Source organism: Crocodylus siamensis, chromosome 12 (genome assembly GCF_052110815.1).
Source record: "Crocodylus siamensis isolate JL-2025a chromosome 12, ASM5211081v1, whole genome shotgun sequence".
Classification (NCBI taxonomy): Eukaryota; Metazoa; Chordata; order Crocodylia; family Crocodylidae; genus Crocodylus; species Crocodylus siamensis.
This window is the reverse complement of record NC_143406.1, coordinates 19,252,820-19,272,637: the sequence shown is the minus strand read 5'-3', so window position 1 is coordinate 19,272,637 and position 19,818 is coordinate 19,252,820. Positions and strand designations below refer to the sequence as shown.

The 19,818-nt window shown below is 50.9% G+C and overlaps 1 protein-coding gene across 2 annotated transcripts in view; it reads right to left on the bottom strand.

Moving 5' to 3' along the window:
- The window catches only part of SLC45A1 (solute carrier family 45 member 1), a 102,225-nt gene that overhangs the window by 43,270 nt on the left and 39,137 nt on the right, over positions 1-19,818 (bottom strand). The window lies entirely within an intron of this gene.

Here is a 19,818-nt window from a genome sequence, read left to right as displayed (position 1 = left end):
GGCAGGCTGTCGAGGGCGGCATGGGTAGCCCCGCCCCTTAACAGGTGCACCACTCCTTGACAGGTGCCCCACCCCCGGTCACCATCTTGGGACCAATGTCCCAGGGCCAGCACCAGCGGGGCCCAGAGCGGGGTGCAGGCTGACAGGGGTCCGTGGAGATGGGCTGGGCTGCACCAGCAGGGAGAGGGGGGAGCTGGCCCAGCTCTGCAGAGCCCCTGCCAGTTGGGACCCCACGCTCCTGCCACCCTGCTCTGGGCCTTGCTGGCACTGATCCCGTTCTCCCACTGGATCCTCGCCCACTCACGCCAAGTGCCCCCCAGCCCCACAGTACAGGTGGAGGGCAGCGCACAGCCCCAACCCTCTGCTTGCCAACAGGGAAGAAGCTGGTGGTGAGTGCAGGGAAAAGCGGCCCCTCACGTACCCCATGGCCAGCACTCCATGCTGCAGGTGCTCGCAGCCCACGCGGGGCTGTCTGGAGCAGGCACAGGCAATCCCAGCCAGGCTGTGAGTGGCTGCAGCGTGGGGCAGTAGCCACATGGTGAGCAAGGAGCCACTCTTCCCCGTGTTCAGCACCAGCTTGTAATCCACCCCGCTGCCAGCCTGGCAGTGGGGCCAGGTTACAAGGTGGTGCTGAGCATGGGGTGGGGAGAAAGTAGCCCCTTGCCCACGCCATGCCTGGTGCCTCAACTGCTAGGAGTGGGTAGCCTGGTGGGGCTCTCAGTGGTGTGGGAGCCCCCAGGAAATGCCAGGCCAGTTACCACCCCAGTGAAAGGTGGGTGCCTTAACCCAAGCAGGTGGGCCAGATAACACCAAAGCAGGGTAGTCCAGGTAAGCTCTTAGAGGCACCTGAGCTTGCTAGGTGAGTAATCCTGCAGGGCCAGGCATGCTTCCAGGAGCACCTGAGCTGGGAATGGGGGACCCTGACCCATAAGTGCAGCTTCAAGGCTGCCTGCCTCAAGGAAGGGCATGATGACATCACTACATCCCCCAGCCAGAATCCAGGCTCCTTGTGCCTGCTCCAGACAGCCCTGCGTGGGCAGTGAGTGCCTACAGCAGGGAGTGCTGGCCATGGGGGAGGCAAGAGGTCGCCTTTCTCCATGCAGAAAAGGAGCCCAGGGAAAAGCTGAGCATGGGGGAAAAGCAGCCCCTCCCCCACCCCATGGCTGGTGCTCCCTGCTGCAGCCACTCACAGGCCACACAGGCTGCAAGCAGCTGCAGCACAGGGCAGGGAAGGGGCCATTTCCCCCACCCCGCGCTCCTTCCCTGCCCGGGTTCCCCCCACTTACCTGCAGTTCCTGTCATTTTTTACAGGAACTAAAGGCAAAGAAATATTAATTTTCTACATTTTTAGGGGCCTGACAGGCCAGATAGAATGGCCCCGTGGGCCGAATCTAGCCCATAGGCCATATTTTGCCCACCCGTGCCCTAAGGCCTCATCACTGCCCCAGCCCCTTCAAATGAAAAACTAAATTATGTCCCTGATGAAACAAATCAAACAGAAATTTCACAAATAACACTTACAAACAGATTTTTTTTTCAAAAAACAAAAACCAACCAGAGCAAAACACATCTAAATTCCAATTAACCCCATAATATGGTTATGCTATTTATAAACCTCATCCATCACCCAACTCATTAGGGGTGTGCAAAGTGGGCCCTGTTCAATTCGGATTCAGATTTGGCTCAAATCGGGGGCAGTGATTCAATTCTTTGATTCGGATCACTGTCCCTGAGTGAATTCGGCCAAATCTGAATCTGAAGATTTGATGGTGATTTGGAGGATCAGCGATTTGGACACAGACATAGCTTTAAAAGTTTTTTCTATATACCTTGAGGTAGCAGGCACATCTCATGATCACTGCTATGCTAGGGCACATGGAGGGTCCCACAGGAGTTGGGAGGGGGGCCCACCATGTGCTCAGCAGCAAACCCAGAAGTGCCCGGGAAGTACTTCTGGTGCACTTCTGGGTCTGTCGGGGAGCACACTGGGGCCCGCCTCCATGCCCTCCCAGTTTGGTGATCAGCTTTAGGGGGACCCCGGGTGCCTCCCCAGACCCAGGAAGCACCAGTCACTGAGCCAGGGGGGTGTGAGGGGGGGCAGCACACTCCATAGCAGACTTGAAAGTGGACCAGAAGTGCTTCTGGTCCACTTCTGGGTCTGCTGCTGAGCACACTGAGGAGACCCACATGCTTCTGTGGGACACTCCATGTGCCCCAGCATTGCAGCATTCATGAGCCCCTGCTACCTAGAGGTATGTAGAAAAAACTTTTAAAGCTGTGTCTATGTCTGAATCTCCGAACCTTTCCAAATCTCTCCGAATCGATTTGGAGGGTTCCAATTCTATTTGGAGAGATTAAAGGGTCCTCTGATTCAATTCAGATTCAGAGATTTAGCCACTGAATCAGGCCAAATCTCCACCAAATCGAATCAAGGACCGAAGCTTCGCACAGCCCTACAATTCATATACAAACCTCTTTATCCCACCACCTACCCTCCCCCACTTTTCCGCCTTTCCTCATTCAGTCCCTGCCAGCTCAAATAAATGATTCCAGTTAACATTTCCACATCCCGTGTAATTCCCATTCTTGACCCCTGTCCTCTCCCTGTCTCATATAACCCCTCATTTCATAAAACCCCAACTGTAAACACTCCCTTGGTGAAAAACACAAAGCCCTTAGTAACTATTAAACACCTAACTTTCCACAATGCAACCTTAATTCCCACCAATAGTACCCGCACCTCCCTTTCCCTAGGTCCCCCTTCCACTAAGCCATTGTGACAGGGCACTGTGGATGCCAGCTGCTTTAAGGGCCGAGCCAAGCATCCAGCAGGTGCTTAATATAGGCAGCCATAAATCTAAAATGACTGCCGCAATAAGCAGGGCAGTTTGCCACTGGCAGGCCAGGCAGCAGGCAGTAACATTGCCTGGAGGTAAGGGCAGGAGCTGTAGGGGATGGTTTGAAGGGTCCTGGTCCTGGGCATGACCTAAAAACTGCACCTGCTCGGAGTGGGTAGCCTGGTGGGGCTCTCAGTGGTGTGGGAGCCCCCAGGAAATGCCAGGCCAGTTACCACCCCAGTGAAAGGTGGGTGCCTTAACCCAAGCAGGTGGGCCAGATAACACCAAAGCAGGGTAGTCCAGGTAAGCTCTTAGAGGCACCTGAGCTTGCTAGGTGAGTAATCCTGCAGGGCCAGGCATGCTTCCAGGAGCACCTGAGCTGGGAATGGGGGACCCTGACCCATAAGTGCAGGCAGGAGGTGAAAATCCCACTGAGGTACTTGCTGGTCAATTCTGGGTCCAGGAGCAAAGGGTCAAAAGGGCCAGAGATCCACCACGGAGGATGCCCATGAAGAGCAAAGAAGCTCAGGGTCCCGACTGGGCCTGAGATGGGGCCAGGACTTATGGAAGCCGAAGGTCCCCAGGGTTAGGGGCCACTGCTAATGGATGAAGGCGATGGTTGAGCTAACTGCCTGAGATGCCATCCGTGAGGCAGTTGCGTAGGGGTGGAATGGAGTCACGGCTATTCCCCCTATATTGGGGTGTAAAGTGGGCAGCCTCCTGCCTTAATTAACAACAATCAATTAATTAACAAGGCATGGCAGGAGAGACAGGTGGGTGGTGTGCCCAGAGGCAGTTGGGAAGCTAGCTCTGTGGCTAGCCAGGGACTCCCACTTCACCACAGCCATACATAACATTCTCAAAAGAAACCCATCCTTTCTCACCCAAAAACCTCTTCACTCATCCCCACACCTTTCTTGCCTAAAAACACTCCCAGAATATGTGATAAACTGTTTCTTCCCTACAACATAGTTCCCATGAACATTCTGCCATTCTCACCAAACCCCACCAATGCTGTTTTTCTCACCATTAATACCTTTGTATCACCTTCCATCCAAGTTTCCTGTGTTCTGTCCTCCACCTTTTGTCCACCACCCCTTTCCAAACTGCCCTAAACTGTGCCCAAGCTAAATCCCCCATATCCATTAAACCACCCTTCCGTCTAATTAACTGAAACACATTCTTCACTTTTTGTAGCTCTTCCAACCCCAACACCCCTAAACTATGTACCCGAATAAAGCCCACATCTGTGTATAACGTAATAATGGTTTCCACACCCATAAGCCAGTCCACCTTGTCCCAAACAAACCCAACTTCCTCAATATTTTCCCTCTCCAGTACCTACAAAACCTCCCTGCTATCCCTCCTTCCCTTCTAGCCTCCCACACCACTGATGAAACAAAATGCCCGGATCAAAACTTCTACCTCCAGTAACCCCCACCTCCCTAACTCCCCTGCTGTATATATTTCTCTCCCTTGCTACCCTCTCTGTCTTCCCTCCCCAGAAAAAACACAAATTTCCTGTTGTGTCCACCATGCCTGTAACCACAATGGCAAGTACAGCATCCCGATGAATAATATAAATGGTAACAGCACCTTCTTAATCAGTTCCACGTTCCCTGAAAATAGTAAACCCTTAGAAATCCATAAAACCACCACCCCCTAACACGTACCCCTAATTCCTCCTATGCCCTCTCCCCTTTTCACCCTTGTGTCAAAATTTACCCCCAACACCTTTAAATTATCTCTCACCACCCATAATCTGTGTCTTTCTATATACTCCCTCTTTCCTATCACTAACAAAACAGTCTTCCCCTTGTTAACTTGTGCCCCTGACACTTCCCCATATTCCATTGTGCATATCAAAACACTTTCTAATATTCTGTTTCTCACCACTATTGTCATATCATCCATGTATAATAAACATTTAATTTCCCCTCCCCCCAGTACCATCACTCTTAATTACCCCATTCTTCCTAATTCTCTGTTCTAATAAAGAATCCCACAAAAAAAACCCAGTGATAATAGACACTTTTGCCAAACCCCCATTGCAACTGCAAACTTTTGACCTAAGAAACCCCTTACCAACACCCTGTTCTGTGCCCCTTTATAAATTGCTCATACCCACCCGACAAACCACTCTGGAAACGCGATCCCCTCCAGCACCCTAAACAAAAATGCATGGTTCACCCTGTCATACACTTTTTCTAATTCTAAATTCCCCATCACCAAACTCTACTTCCTATCCCTGGTATATTCTAACAAATCCCTCAAAACCCAATGTGTTTGTATAATTCTATGCCCCTCCACTGCACATGTCTTCTCTTCCCCAATTACTTGTTATATTATCCCCTTCATTCTTCCTGCTAACACCAAAGTGAATAATTCATAATCAACATTTAGCAAGGTAATTGGTCACCAATTCTTTAAGTTTTCCCTCCCCCCTTTCTTATATAAGAAACAGTATGACAACCCCATCAGCAAAGCACTCCCCTACTTCCCCCGCTTCCATAATTTCCTTAAAAACCTGCACCAAATCTTTCCCTATCCACCCCCAAAAATTTACAGTCGAATTCCCTAGATAGCCCATCTAACCCCAGTACTTTATCTCCATCTTCTTAAAATCCTTCCACCTCCCCCATCATGATTTATCTTCTCTGCTAGGTAAACTATGCATGGTAATAGTCCAAAGCCAAAAGGTTCATGGTTTATCACATAGTGCACTGAGCTGGCCCCACCAGAGTCAATAGCATTTCAAGTTATGGTAAGCCACAGAATAGCAGACCCAGAATCCCTCTGTGTTGCCCCTTCTCAACCTGGCACATATGATTCATGTGGCTGCACCCTCCATGGTGACCCCACAGTTTAGCACTGCTCAGTGGGAGTGTCTATATGTGCAATTACAGTACATTAATAAACTGCAGAGTTTATTACTCCACCGTTTATTGCTCCTGGGTGTGCATGAACCCAGAAGTAATTAACTCCAGAGCACTAAGCTCCACCATTTATTCAGTCACAGCATGTGGAGCCAGGTCAGAGCAATCCTGGCTGGCAGGGGGCCCCAGCGCTCAGCGTGCCAGCCTGAGGCTGCTACTCCCAGCCCAACACGATGTGGCGGAGCTGAGTAGGGCACAAGGGAGCTTCAGCACAGGGCTAGCTAGCAAGCAGCCCCCATACTGAAGCACCCTCCTGCCCCATCCATCCCCTCCAGCATCTACATGTGCACTTCTCTGCATTTTTTTTACTCCACAGCAGGATAGTACATTTATTTACAAGTACTATCCTGCTGCAAAGTAAATTAGTTTACCCCAGACTCATAGGGATGCACTTGTAGATGCTGAGATGTTCACTGCACAGCTAATTAGTCAACTGCACCGTAAATGTTTTGTGTAGATGCACCCAGCATATATATATACTCCAGATACACTACCCCTCCCCTCCCAGGCACATCTACATATGCAATTAATGTGAAGCAATAAACTCCAGAGCCTATTGCCCTGGTGTGCATTGCTCCTGGATGCACCATTCACCATTTCACTCCTGGGTGCACCCTGGACTGCAGCATGTTGAGCTTGGTTGAAGCAGCTCCAGCTGGCTGGGGACTTTGGGGGTCAGCCTGCCAGCCCCGGGCTGCTCCCTGCCCTCTAGTTCAATGTATTGTGGAGGTGTAGAGCTAGCCAGCAGGCAACCCCTGCACTAAAAAACCCCCATGCCCCAGCCAACTGGGGCAGCATCCACATGTGCACTGCTGCAAAGGAAAAAAATCCTCTTCAGGATAGTACTTCTATTTACAGGTGCTATCCTGCTGCAGAGTTGATTAGTTTACTCCAGTCTAATAGGGGTGCATGTGTAGATGTGGGAAGTTTACTGCTGACCTAATAATCTATGTAGCAGAGTGCCATCTCCAAGTATGGCTGAAAAGCCCATGGAAACCACAAAAAAAAAAATCTTTTTATCTTGCTTGCTCTTTGGGGACAATCACCCCCTCACTTGCCTGCTACACCTTCATGTATTTTATGTTTATAAGTGGGAGGGTGCCCCAGGGCATCCCAGACCTCATTGTCTTCTAATGTCTACGATTGCCTATGGTTCTTGCCCTAATGACTGCCAGGTGGCTGCAGTTATTGCCTTATGGGCTAATTGCATGGTTCCATTCCACCCCTACTTCATGCCCCAAGCCTTGCAAGTGTCATCACACTTTGATGTTCTCTCTGTACACTCTCTCAGTCCCTTCTCTGGGCTCTCAGATCTCTTGGTCTGTCACTCATCCTTTCCCAAGGCTTCTGGACCCTTTGGCCCCATTCTCAGTCTTTCCCTTTTTCCTGGACCTTTTGGTGTCACTCTTGGCCTCTCCCTAGGCCCTTGGACCCTTTGGTCCCACTCTCATCCCTTCTCTAAGCTATTGGACACCTTTTGTTCCCACTCTTCCTCTCAGCCCTCTGAGAATAGGACCTTCTTGGCATCCTCCTTTTGGTCCTGCTCTCACTCTCTCACTGGGTCCTGGGATGGTCTGATCTCACTTCCAGTCCCTCTCAGGACTGTGGACTCATGGATCCCATGATCCTTTTCCCCTCTCTCTGTTCCCACTGGGCTAGATTTCTGGACCCCCGACCGGGCTCAGACTTGACCCTCTGGATGTACCTTGTTCTGGCAAGCTGCAGCTGCAGCCCTTCCTGGACCTTTACCTTATCCTGGGCCCTGGGCCCTGACCCCATCTCAGGCCAGTTGAAATCTCAGACTCCCCTTGGTCCAACGTGTCCCCATGGGCTCTGTTTCCAGCAGTGGCCACTCCTGGCCCTGCATCCCTCTCTGGGTACAGTCTTAAACCTGTGGTCACTCGCCTACATACACATCTCTATCTCTCTTTCTGCCTTGGTCCTACTCCCCTGTTCACCAGGCCAATAGAGTTGCTTACCCCAGTGTCTCAAGAGCCTAGCTGTTGTCCCACTGTCTGGAGCTCCTCCCTTTGTAGCTCTGCAGGTCAGACTGAAAATGGTTGCACTCTTCACATGGCAGTCAGGAGCTGGAACCATCTTGCTGAGGGGATATTCCCTCAGTACCCTCTCTGACCTACTACTGGCTCAAGTGAGGGTCTGGGCTTATACCCTGTCTAAGCCCACCCCCTTCCCTGGTCATGTGGCCCTGATTGCTTCCTGCCATATCTGCAGCCTGTCTCAGCTTCAGCCTGTCTGCGTAATGATCTTCTATCAGCAACCTCCAAGATCTTGCTGTCTGCTCTATTCACGGTCTGGGTTTATCTCCCAGCTAAACCCAGTCCTTTTTGGTCTCCAATATCTTACTGCCTGTTCCATCCAGGGTCTGTGATTATCTCCTGGCTAAGACCAGCCCTTTCCCTGTTAGATGAGGCTCTTCCTATCCCACTCACCACTTTCAGGCTGCTTTCCAGGCTTCTTATCCCCTTAAAAGAACAGACATACTAAGTGCACTGCCCAGTCTACTCTTCAGTAAATGTCTTGTGTAGACAGATCTGCCATAAAGGATCCATGTGCTAATTAGGCCTCACTCATGACTGGAACTGTGTGTTCTTGTCACAACTGTTGGGACACTCCAAAACTTTATGTGTAGTTAAGATGCAGGGTAGTCTGGTATGGCTACACTTCATGGAGAGCAGGGCTACACTAAACATATTTACCAGGATGAGAGAAGGTCCAAAAGAGGGACTCTGTGTATGCAGTATCATGGCTCACCATGACTTGAAAAAGACACAGCAGTGAGGGGGACTGCGGTTAATAAGCACTACCAAATGTCTTATTCAGATAGGTTGGACTGACCAATCCTTGTTACTATCATAATTGAAAACCAGACAAATGCCTTTGAAACAAAAAAGGGGATCAACAGAGCATTGGGGTGTAAGATGTGGAGGAAGAAGACCTGATGCTCAAAACAACAGGAGCAGTAACAAGTAAGCATGAGGTGGAAAGAAAATTGAAGAGCAGAAATGAAGACCTAGAGACAGATGGAGAGTAGATAAAGAAAGGAAGAAAGAAAGTGATAACAGGAGCAATGACAGAGGCAGCAATGATGAGAGTGGTGATGCCAGAAGGAAGATAAGAGCAGGATACAAAACAAGAGCAGCAGGAGAATGTACATAGGATGGGAAACAGAGGATGGTGGGAACACAATGTCAGGCTAGCCTATTGGGAATGGCATGGCAGGGGCACATGGAAGAGGCACTGAGAGATGCTAGAGAGGAGCAGAGGCTGCGGATAAATGCGAAGTTAACCAGTGACAGGATTGACAATATGATTTCCTGGACAAGGTACTTTTTGAGATTTTAGAGGTGCAGGCAGAGCATCTCACCAGCCTGGTTGTTTTCTTGACCTGAAAGACTTGGGAATTGACTTATTGGGATGAGAAGGGTATGAGAACTTTTGGAAAAAAATATGCAGAGGAACATGGGAGGGAGGAAGTAAGAGGGATAAAGTTCATAGCAGGTGAAAAGTCAGGAGAAAGAGTGATTATAGTTTGAATGTAGTTGGATTTAGTAGAAACTTAGAAAGATGGATGGAAAAGTACATCCAAAGAGCTATGTTGGTAGAGAAAGTATGGGAGAAATATGGTATCTGTATGGGTCTTGGAGGGCACAAGTATGTTAGAAGCAGATGAGTGGAGCCCAGGTGGGGTGCTGCACCTTCCATCAGTGATCCAGATTAGGACACACCAGGGTTTTATAATGTAACACATGCAACCAAAACAGTGCAGCAAATGTGGAAAGGTGAAGCACCTGTCCACACACTTATCCCCTCACAGTGTGCTACAGATGTGAAGGGGTGGGGCATAAGGCAGCCGAGTACCAGGAGACCCTAAAATAATTCATTTTAGGGAGAGTCAGGGTACCTAGAATGAACTGTTTGTAAGGGAGAGGCACACTTGTATCACAGTGGCCCCAAAGCCATTGCAAGTATAGTCAGGCCTGCTGAGGAACTGCAAAACCAAAAGGAGGAGAGCAGAGGTTGAGGTTGTGTACTGAAGTAGAAATTATAGAACAAACCCTACAGGAGGGTGATACAGAGGAGGAGGGCAAAATTTATGTGATGGAGGCAATGCTGGAGGAGATAGGAGACGGAATGGAAGGGAAGGTGGAAACAGCAAACAGCTCAGACATGGAGGTAGGAATGGGGAAGAACAACAAAAATGAAAACGGAGCAAGAGAAAGAAGCAGAGACAGGCCAGGAGAAAAAAAGAAAATGCAGAAGCTGAAACCAGGAAGAAGAAATGTGATAATGGTGAGTCAGAGGAAGAGCCAGAAAATAGTTTCCTGCTGCTAATGCCTTTTGGGCTCTAGTCCAGAGTGGAGACCAGAAGGCAGGAAGTATCAAGGAGGAGGGAATATCAAGCCATCCTAAATGAAACTGTGATCCAGCAGCTTGCATAAGCTACAGGAATGTGAGTGAGGAAGATGGAGGAGTCAGTGGCACAGATGAACCTTAAAGGGACAGGTGCACTCATTTTAAAACAAGTGTAAGTGGCATTGACAATAGTTTTACTTAATGTCAGGAGTATCTTAACAAGGAAAAGATGGGAACAAATTGAACCAGTGTTGAACCAAGTGGGCATGTCCAAACACGCACACACATGCCTCTTGCAGCATCTCAAAGGGGAAAAAATGGAGATCCAGGTATTACAAAGAAGACAAGCTGCAAAGGCCCTCCCAGAGCTACCCAGAAGACAATAGTCTCCAGATCCAGGGCATGCACAGCTACGGCTACTCCTCACCCGATGCTGCATTACAGGTACGCTCCCCTCATCATGCATGAGAAGATTCTGATAGAGACACCAGAGGAGGAGGTAAGTACTTGGGAGGTAAGTACTCCCACCCCTAGGAGGGGACACCAGGTGTGGGGAGGGACTCTTATCCTGAGGGGCATGGAGGGACCTATCTGCCATCCAGATCCCTTGACCTGAGAGGTCTGCTGCTTTCCTGGGGCCCACATCCAGGACATTGTGGAAAGGATCCCCAGGCTCATCCATCCCTCCGACTACTACCCCACGCTTCTCATCCATGTGGTCACAAATGACACAGCCAGGAGTAATCCGGACCAGGTCATGAGTGACTACAGGGCTCTGGAGGCTGGGCTCAAGGTACTGGGGGCTCAAGAATTTTTTTCTTCTGTGCTCCCTGTTGCAGACCACAGACCCAACAGGGAAGGCTGTGTTGAAGAAGTAAAGAGACGCCTCCTACACTGGTGCTACCACAAGGGCTTCAGCTTCTTTGACTACAGCACACACTTCAGGGAAAGATAACATCCACTTTACAAGAAGAGTTAAGTCCTTGTTCCTGGCCAGGATGGCTGATCTACTAGACAGGGCTTTAAACAGATTTTGCTGGGGGACAGGGAAACTCCAAGTGGAGCATGCCTGGGGACTGGCACACAAGAAAGCTCCCGCATGGAGGACACTAAGATAACTGTTTTGGAAAATGCTAATGGAACGGTTCTCCCACAGCATCTGGGGAAATCAAGGGTGTCAGCTGGGGGCCTCAGTTTCCTGTACACCAATGCCAAGCACATGGGAAACGAGCAGGAGAAGCTAGCTCTCCTGCTCTCTAGTGGGTAATATGACCTGATAGGGATCACAGAGACCTAGTGGGACTCCTTGCACGAGGATTGGAACATAGCCATACAAGGCTACACCCTGCACATAAGCGACCAAGCAGGGAGAAAAGGTGGAAGGTTGGCTGTGTAGAAGTAGATTTATCCAGGCCTCTAACTTGACTATACATTTATCCAGGCCTCTAACTTGCCTTCAGAGTGAAGAAAAAAAAATGCTCTTGCTTTGTATTTTAAAATGTTTTAAGATAAGAAAAACCCTTCTGCTTATTATGTCTCCATGCACAGGTCCTTGGGAACAAATGTTTCTCTCTTTCCTAAAAACAAAAAGTTCTCAAAACAAAATGTGTTCCTGAGCAAGCAACTGTTACGATCCATTTTTTAATCTTTTTTCCAAGGATGCTTTGTTTAAATCATGTCTTTGTTTTCACAATTTTAGGTATAAAAAGGTATGTTAACTTGTAGAGGGGAGGAGTTCTGTTTAGATCTCCTCCCTACAATCATATGGTATGAGCGCCAATAAACTCAGACTGAGTCTGTTAATTCTAATACCAAAACACAACACAAAGTTTGATTTCTTCCACAATTTGGTGCCGTGACTCGGATAGAGACACCCGGAGTGATCAGTTGGGATCCAGACATCTCTTCATTGAAGGTCTGGCGCCAAACCAAGGTAAGAGACCTTTTGAAATCTCTATTGGGGCTTTTCAGTGAGAGGCTGTCTCTGTGTCTTCCTATTCGCTGCTTGAGGCTTATTCTATCCGACCTTTTTGCTGCCAGAATTTTCAGACCCACTGTATAAGTAGTACTGTAAGTAGTAACTGTGAGTAGGAAGAGTTAAGATTAAAGACTGTGTTGCTGTCGCCAGTAAATGTGTTTCCCTGTGTGAATTGAGTTAAGTTCCTTTTTGGAACTAAGAGTGAAAACCTTGTGCAGCTACGCTGAGGACACCAGACTTGTTCTGCATGCTCTTCGAAAGCATGGGTGTAAGGTGGAAACTTTTAGAGTGTGAGTGTTTTCCACAATAAGCATTGACCAAGGCTGGGACTAGAGAAATGCTCTTGAACCTCAGAACTCAACGCAGAAATTCCCTTGTGTGAATTGAGGGTATGAATTGAGAAATATGAGCCACTGCCAGGTCTGGGACTAAGGTTGGGTTCAGCCGCCCCAAGGCTGTCCAGAAGGGCAGTTTTGAATGCAAGGGGGCCCAACTGGAATCCTGTGACCCAGTGGACAGGTTTACCTTTTCCCCACCCTCATAAATGAGCTGTGTCGAACCGTGAGTAACTGCATTGTGTGCCATTATTGCAGTGGAGTCTTGTCTTTGGACATTAGCCACAGCATTTCTGTGTCACTAGCAAATCTCACAATCTGACTGGACACCCTCAAAAAGCCATTCCTGTGTGAATTGAAGTAAAGAAATGGAGAGTGGAGGATCTAAAGATGTACCGGCTCTGCCAAAAGGGACTCCAGCATTGTACATATACACACACTATGGCCGTAAGAGTTGTAAGTTTTTAGACAAATGGAATAGGTATACCAAAGATGACTCTAGTTTGCAGTTTCCCCTGGAGGGAACATTTGATTTAAGTAAAATCATTCATCACCACGGAGCCCTTGAGTTAAAAGGCAGTAAAACGCCACAGGCTCAGTGGGATTCAATTTTTGATTGGTATGAGGAAGCTTCCAAACAACATCAAGAATCTCAAGTTTTAAGCCTTAAGGACTCCCAAGACAAACTGAAATCTCAGATAGAAGAATTAAAACAGAAAAGTGCACCAACAGGGGATCCCCCATCAATAACAACAGTACCATCAGCACCAACACTGCTTTATCCACAATTAACTGAGAATGAATCTGCAGAAGACATAATTGATTTCATTAGTATGCCAACCCCATACCAATCCCAGGCACAATCTAAATCCAAAGAAATCAAGAGTAACCAAACAGACTCTTCTGGTGGGAAAAGCTCACCCCAGGAACCTATCACCCAACAATCATCTCCTCCCCCCTGGGCATACTCACATTCACTGGAATCCGGGTGGCTGGAGCCTCAACCTCCCTCTGGCACCCAATATGGTCCACTCCCACCTCCTATACTCAAAAAGGCTCTCCAAATGCCCTTATGTCAACTCTCAGGACAGGGTCCAAATGGGGAATCTACAGTCACAGTTCATGCCCCCTGGACTCCAGGAGATCTTCTAAACCTTGTTAAGCAATTCCCCAATATCCGGGAAGAACCCCAGAAGTTTAAAGATAAATTAGAAACTGTAATCAATTGTTATGAGCTGACCTGGGCAGATTTAAACCAATTAATGAGAAATATTCTGCCTTCTGAAGTTCGTGATCGCCTCACCAAGCAGGCTAAATGGCCTGCTCAAGATCCCGGAAGAGATAGTCACTTAGTGAGTGCCTGAGAACGTCATCTTGAGGCCATACTTAAGATTTGCCCTAGAAAAACTGACTGGGCAAAAATAAATAATTGCAAGCAAAATAAAGGAGAATCCCCAGGGGATTACATGGACAGCTTAAAACTAGTATTCGAAAGACATTCAGGTATTGAGAAGGCAGCTGAAACTGCCTCAGAAGCAGTTGCTGCTGCTTTCATTCAAGGACTCCTTCCTGAAGTCCAGGAACAACTGCACACAATTGCTGTAGGCTGGCAAACCAAGCCGCTGGCAGAACTAATCACCGTTGCTAATCATTGTACAACCTGCCAAGAAAAGAAAAACGGAAATCACAGAAACTAAGTTAATGTCATTACTATTGCAGACTTTTAGAGGCAGAGCGTTCCTTCAGGGACAATTTAGAGGCAGGGGACATGGTCGTGAGATGGGACAAGGAGGGTTTTGGTCCCAAATTAGTGCCAGTTGTCACTATTGTGGTCAACCAGGACACTGGAAGGCCTACTGTCCTCATCAGCCTAGCCAGCTGGAGATGACAGTTGACCTGCCACCACCTCCTCCCACTCAATTCTCTGTCCCAAATCAAAGAGCCTCCTGTTAGGACAGCCTGAGGAATAGTAACATCATCACAGCCCCACTTCTCTCACTTAATCAAGAAGACCCCTTCGTTTCCTGTGTAATTAATGGCACCTCTACAAAATGTTTAGTAGACACAGGTGCAAGCCATTCTACTCTCTGAGCTGAAGAATTTTCTACAACTCCCCTATCCTCTGATGTTTTAAATGCTGTAGGAATTTCAAATCAAATAGTTCCTCAGCATGTGTCCCAACCCCTACAGGTTTCTCTAGGTCTTCTTTCAGATCAACATGCCTTTCTTCTAAGTCTCTGTTCTCCTGTTAATTTGTTAGGAAGAGATTTGCTTTGTAAACTTGGCTGTACTATTTATTGTTCTCCTAATGGGGTTTATCTAAATGTTCCCAGTGATAATGAACTAGCGGTGCTCGCAATTTTAGATAACTCTCCCCCTGCACCAGAGTTTTCTGATCTTTCTGTGTTACAAGAAGAAATCATACAGGCTGTCCCTCTGTCTCTCTGGTCTCAGCACGCTAATGAAGTAGGGCAAATCCATACTGTCCAGCCTGTAAGGATCAAATTAAACCCAACTAAACCTTTACCTAAGGTTGCTCAATACCCTGACACCCAGAAGCCAAAGACAGGATACGCCCTTTTCTAACTCTTCTTTTGAAGGAAGGTATCATTGTTCCAACTAAAAGCCCTTGTAATAAGCCTATTCTTCATAGTTTCATAGTTTGTAGGTTCGGAAGGGACCTGAGCAAATCATCTAGTCCAACCCCCAGCCATGGCAGGAAAGAGTACTGGGGTCAAATGACCCCAGCAAGATGTGCATCTAACCTCCTCTTAAACACCCCCAGGGTAGGAGCCTGCACCACTTCTCTTGGAAGCTGGTTCCAGACCCTAGCCGCCCTGACTGTGAAGAAGTGCCTCCTGATATCTAACCTAAACCTACCCTCTGCCAGCTTGTGACCATTATTTCTGGTCACTCCTGGCGGTGCTCGGGGGAACAGTGACTCCCCCAATGCCTGCTGATCCCCCCCTGACTAGTTTATAACAGGCCACAAGATCCCCCCTCAGCCTTCTCTTTTGGAGGCTAAACAGGTTCAGGTCCCGTAGCCTCTCCTCATAGGGCCTGCCCTGTTGTCCCCTGATCATGCGAGTGGCCCTCCTCTGGACCCTCTCCATGCTGTTGACATCCGTCTTGAAGTGCAGCGCCCAGAACTGGACGCAGTACTCCAACTGTGGCCTGACCAGTGCCGCATAGAGGGGGAGGATCATCTCTTTGGACCTGCTCGAGATGCATCTGTGGATGCATGCCAAGGTGCGGTTGGCCTTCCTGACTGCCTCCCCACACTGCCGGCCCATGTTCATCTTGGAGTCAATGATGACCCCCGGATCCTTTTCCGCCTCCGTGCTGACAAGAGGGGAGTTCCCTAACCTGTAAGTATGGTGCCGGTTGTTCCTCCCGAGGTGCATCACCTTGCACTTGTCTGTGTTGAAACCCATCCTATTCTCATCCGCCCACCCTTGTAACCTGTCTAGGTCTCATTGTAGCCTGTTGCATCCTTCCAGTGTGCCCACGTCCCCCCACATCTTAGTGTCATCAGCAAATTTGAACAAGGTGCATTTTACCCCCTCGTCCAAATCACTGATGAAGATGTTGAACAGTGCGGGCCCAAGGGCCGAGCCCTGCAGAACCCCACTGCCCACGTTCTTCCAGGTTGAGAAGGACCCATCCACTACCACCCTCTGGGTGCGGCCCTCCAGCCAGTTGGCGACCCATTTGACTGTGTGGGTGTCTACACCACAGCCCCCCAGTTTCTTAATGAGAACAGGTTGAGAGACAGTGTCAAAAGCCTTCCGGAAGTCCAGGAAGACTATATCCACTGCTACCCCTGCATATAATGATCTGGTGATCTGATCGTAAAAGGCCACCAGGTTGGTCTGACAGGACCTGCCACTGATGAACCCGTGTTGGTTGCCCCTAAGCATGCAGTCCCCTGCTAGCCCCTCCTGGATGTGTGCCAGCATAATTTTCTCAAACAGCTTGCCTAGGATCGAGGTAAGACTAACTGGCCTATAGTTTCCTGGGTCCGCCTTCCTGCCTTTTTTGAAGATGGGGACCACGTTGGCCCTCTTCCAGTCCTCCGGTACCTCACCTGAGCACCACAAGTGCTTGTAAAGTTGTGCCAGGGGACTTGCAATGACCCCAGCCAGTTCCTTTAGAACTCTAGGGTGGAGATCATCCAGACCAGCTGACTTGAATACGTCCAACCCCTCCAGAAGCTCCCTAACTAAATCCTCGCTAACCCGTGGCCCAGGTGTGCCTGCCCCGGGGCCCGAGGGGGGCCCAGCAGGGAGGTGGCTGTTCTGGTCCCTACTTAGGAAGACAGAGGCAAAGAAATCGTTAAACATGTTAGCTTTGCCGTCTGGTGTGACGACCAAGTTTCCCATGGTGTCCTGCAAGGGCCCCACATTACCCGGGACCTTCTTTTTACCCCCTACGTATTTAAAAAAGACTTCTTATTGTCCTTAATCTGGGAAGCTAGTCCCAGTTCCATCTCTGCCTTGGCCTTCCTAACTACCCCCCTACATCCCCGAGCGACTACAGAATAGTCCTCCCTGGTGATGACCCCTTCTTTCCATTGGGTGTAAGCCTTCTTTTTAGCAAGGAGACATTCCCGGATGCTTTTGGTGAGCCACGGAGGCTTGTGTGCTCTCCTGCTCCCTTTGATCCTCATTGGGATTACCTTCCTTTGTGCTTGGAGGATCGTCTCCTTAAGGAGCAACCACTCTCCTTGGACACCTGGCTCCCCTCCCCTCCAGGACCTCAGCGCTTCTCCAACTATCCTTCTTAGCTCATTGACGTCTGCCCTCCTAAAAACTAGGGCCGCTGCCTTACTGCATGCCTTTGCCACCTTGCACTGGATGGTGAATTCCAGCAGGCGATGATCGCTGTCGCCCAGGTGGTTGAGCACCCGCAGCCCCCTCACCAGGTCATCACCCGTGGCCAGCACTAGGTCCAACAAGGCATCTCCCCTGGTGGGGCTGTGCACCTCCTGGGTTAGATGGCGGTCCTGCAGTCTGTCTAAGAACCTACATGAGCATTCAGACCTGGCTGACTGTTCTTCCCAGCAGATGTCCGGGAAGTTAGGCTCCGGAGTGCTTAGAGACGTGCGGGTGAAGCCCGCTGCGCCTCCGCTCCCCCAAAGCCCCCCAGAAACCCCCTCAGCAGCCGCAGAGCCCTCTGCTGACCCCCAGCACAGCCGGAGGTAAGCGGGCTCGTGGTGGGAAGGGGTTAACTCCTCGCTCCCTGGGAGGAGGCGGCTGCGTGGAGCCGAGCCGGGTCAAGCCCCTGCCCAAGCCCCTACTTGGCCCAGCCCCTCAGGGAGTGAGAAGAGAAGGAGTGGGGTACTCACCAGTCCCCCTCCTGTAGGGCAGGGCCCCCCAAATCCTGGGCAGGCCCCCCCTGGCCGGAGAAATCAGCTTTCCCCGACGGCAGGCCCACTGCGCATGTGTGCCATTTAAAAGGGCCACCAAACAGGGAAAAAAAGCTCAGTTAGGCTCCGGAGAAGTGAGAGACACGTGGGTGAAGCCCGCTGCACCCCTGCTCCCCCAGAGCCCCCCAGACACCCCCTCAGCAGCCGCAGAGCCCTCTGCTGACCCCCAGCACAGCCGGAGGTAAGCGGGCTCGTGGTGGGAAGGGGTTAACTCCTCGCTCCCTGGGAGGAGGCGGCTGCGTGGAGCCGAGCCGGGTCAAGCCCCTGCCCAAGCCCCTACTTGGCCCAGCCCCTCAGGGAGTGAGAAGAGAAGGAGTGGGGTACTCACCAGTCCCCCTCCTGTAGGGCAGGGCCCCCCAAATCCTGGGCAGGCCCCCCCTGGCCGGAGAAATCAGCTTTCCCCGACGGCAGGCCCACTGCGCATGTGTGCCATTTAAAAGGGCCACCAAACAGGGAAAAAAAGCTCAGTTAGGCTCCGGAGAAGTGAGAGACACGTGGGTGAAGCCCGCTGCACCCCTGCTCCCCCAGAGCCCCCCAGACACCCCCTCAGCAACCGCAGAGCCCCCTGCCGACCCCCAGCACAGCCGGAGGTAAGCAGGCTCGTGGTGGGAAGGGGTTAACTCCTCGCTCCCTGGGAGGAGGCAGCTGCGTGGAGCTGGGCCGGGTCAAGCCCCCGCCCAGGCCCCTACTTGGCCCAGCCCCCCAGGGAACCATGCAACCAGAGCCGCGCTAACAGGCTGCATAAACAGGCACTCAAGTTAGCGTAGAGTTCACGCAGGAGAGGGCATGGGAGGGCACGAGACCCTACCTGTGAACCCCCCAGAGTAGTCAGTCCCAGCCATTGTCAGCCTACCAGAGGCATGACACAGATGGGCACACGCCGCACCCCGAGGGTCCCCTCGGGCTCTGCGGCCCCCCCATTGGGCACCTCAGAGATGGCCACCCAGATGGAGCCCATGGTTCCTGGCTCCACGCAGACGGAGCCCCAGGCTCTTGGCTGCGGGGCCTGCCTGTCCCTTTTTCAGGCTCTGGGGCCCAGGAGCATGGCCACCTCCCCTTACGGGGTCTGCTCCCTACTGGGGTCTCTGGTGCACCAACTGGAGGAGCTCCAGGCCAGAGTCCAGAGACTGCGTGCCATCAGGGACTGGGAGCAGGAGATAGACTCCTACTGCCAGGCCCTTCTCCCCCGGGAGCTGCAGGGTAGAGCACCGTCTCCCTCCAGGACTAAGGAGGACTCTGGGACCTCCTGCTCTGCCCAGTCAGGGGCATGGACCAAGGTGGTCAAGGGCCCGAAGGCCCGCCACACCAAGGCCTCTCCCTCACCAGAGCTTAGCAACAGGTTCGCACCTCTTGCAGCCCCAGCAGAGCCTGCACAGTTGCCAGCTCCCGCGGGCAACCCAGGCTCCACCGCAGCTACTGCCCCCGCTCTCCCCAAGACAAAACGAAAGGTGTTTGTTGTGGGAGACTCCATCCTGCAGGGCACTGAGGGGGCAATCTGCCGCCCCGACCCCTTAGCCCGGGAAGTCTGCTGCTTCCCAGGGACGCGCATCCGAGACATTGCGGAGAGGATCCCAGAGCTCCTCTGGCCCACAGACCACTATCCCATGCTCCTTATTCACATGGGCACCAATGACATGGCTCGGAGCACCCCCAGTCAGGTCATGAGGTGCTACAGGGATTTGGGAGTGGGGCTTAGGGGTCTGGGAGCTCAGGTGGTGTTTTCGTCGATCCTCCCAGTCTCGGGCTATGGGCTGAGGAAGGAGAGGAGGATCCACGCAGTGAACCAAAGACTGCGGCACTGGTGTCATCGGGAAGGCTTTGGCTTCCATGACCACAGCCCGCTCTTTGGCGAGAGAGGCAGCGAGCTGCTGGGAAGACATGGCCTCCACCTCTCTCCCCTGGGGAGGAGGCTCTTCTCAGCCAGGCTGGC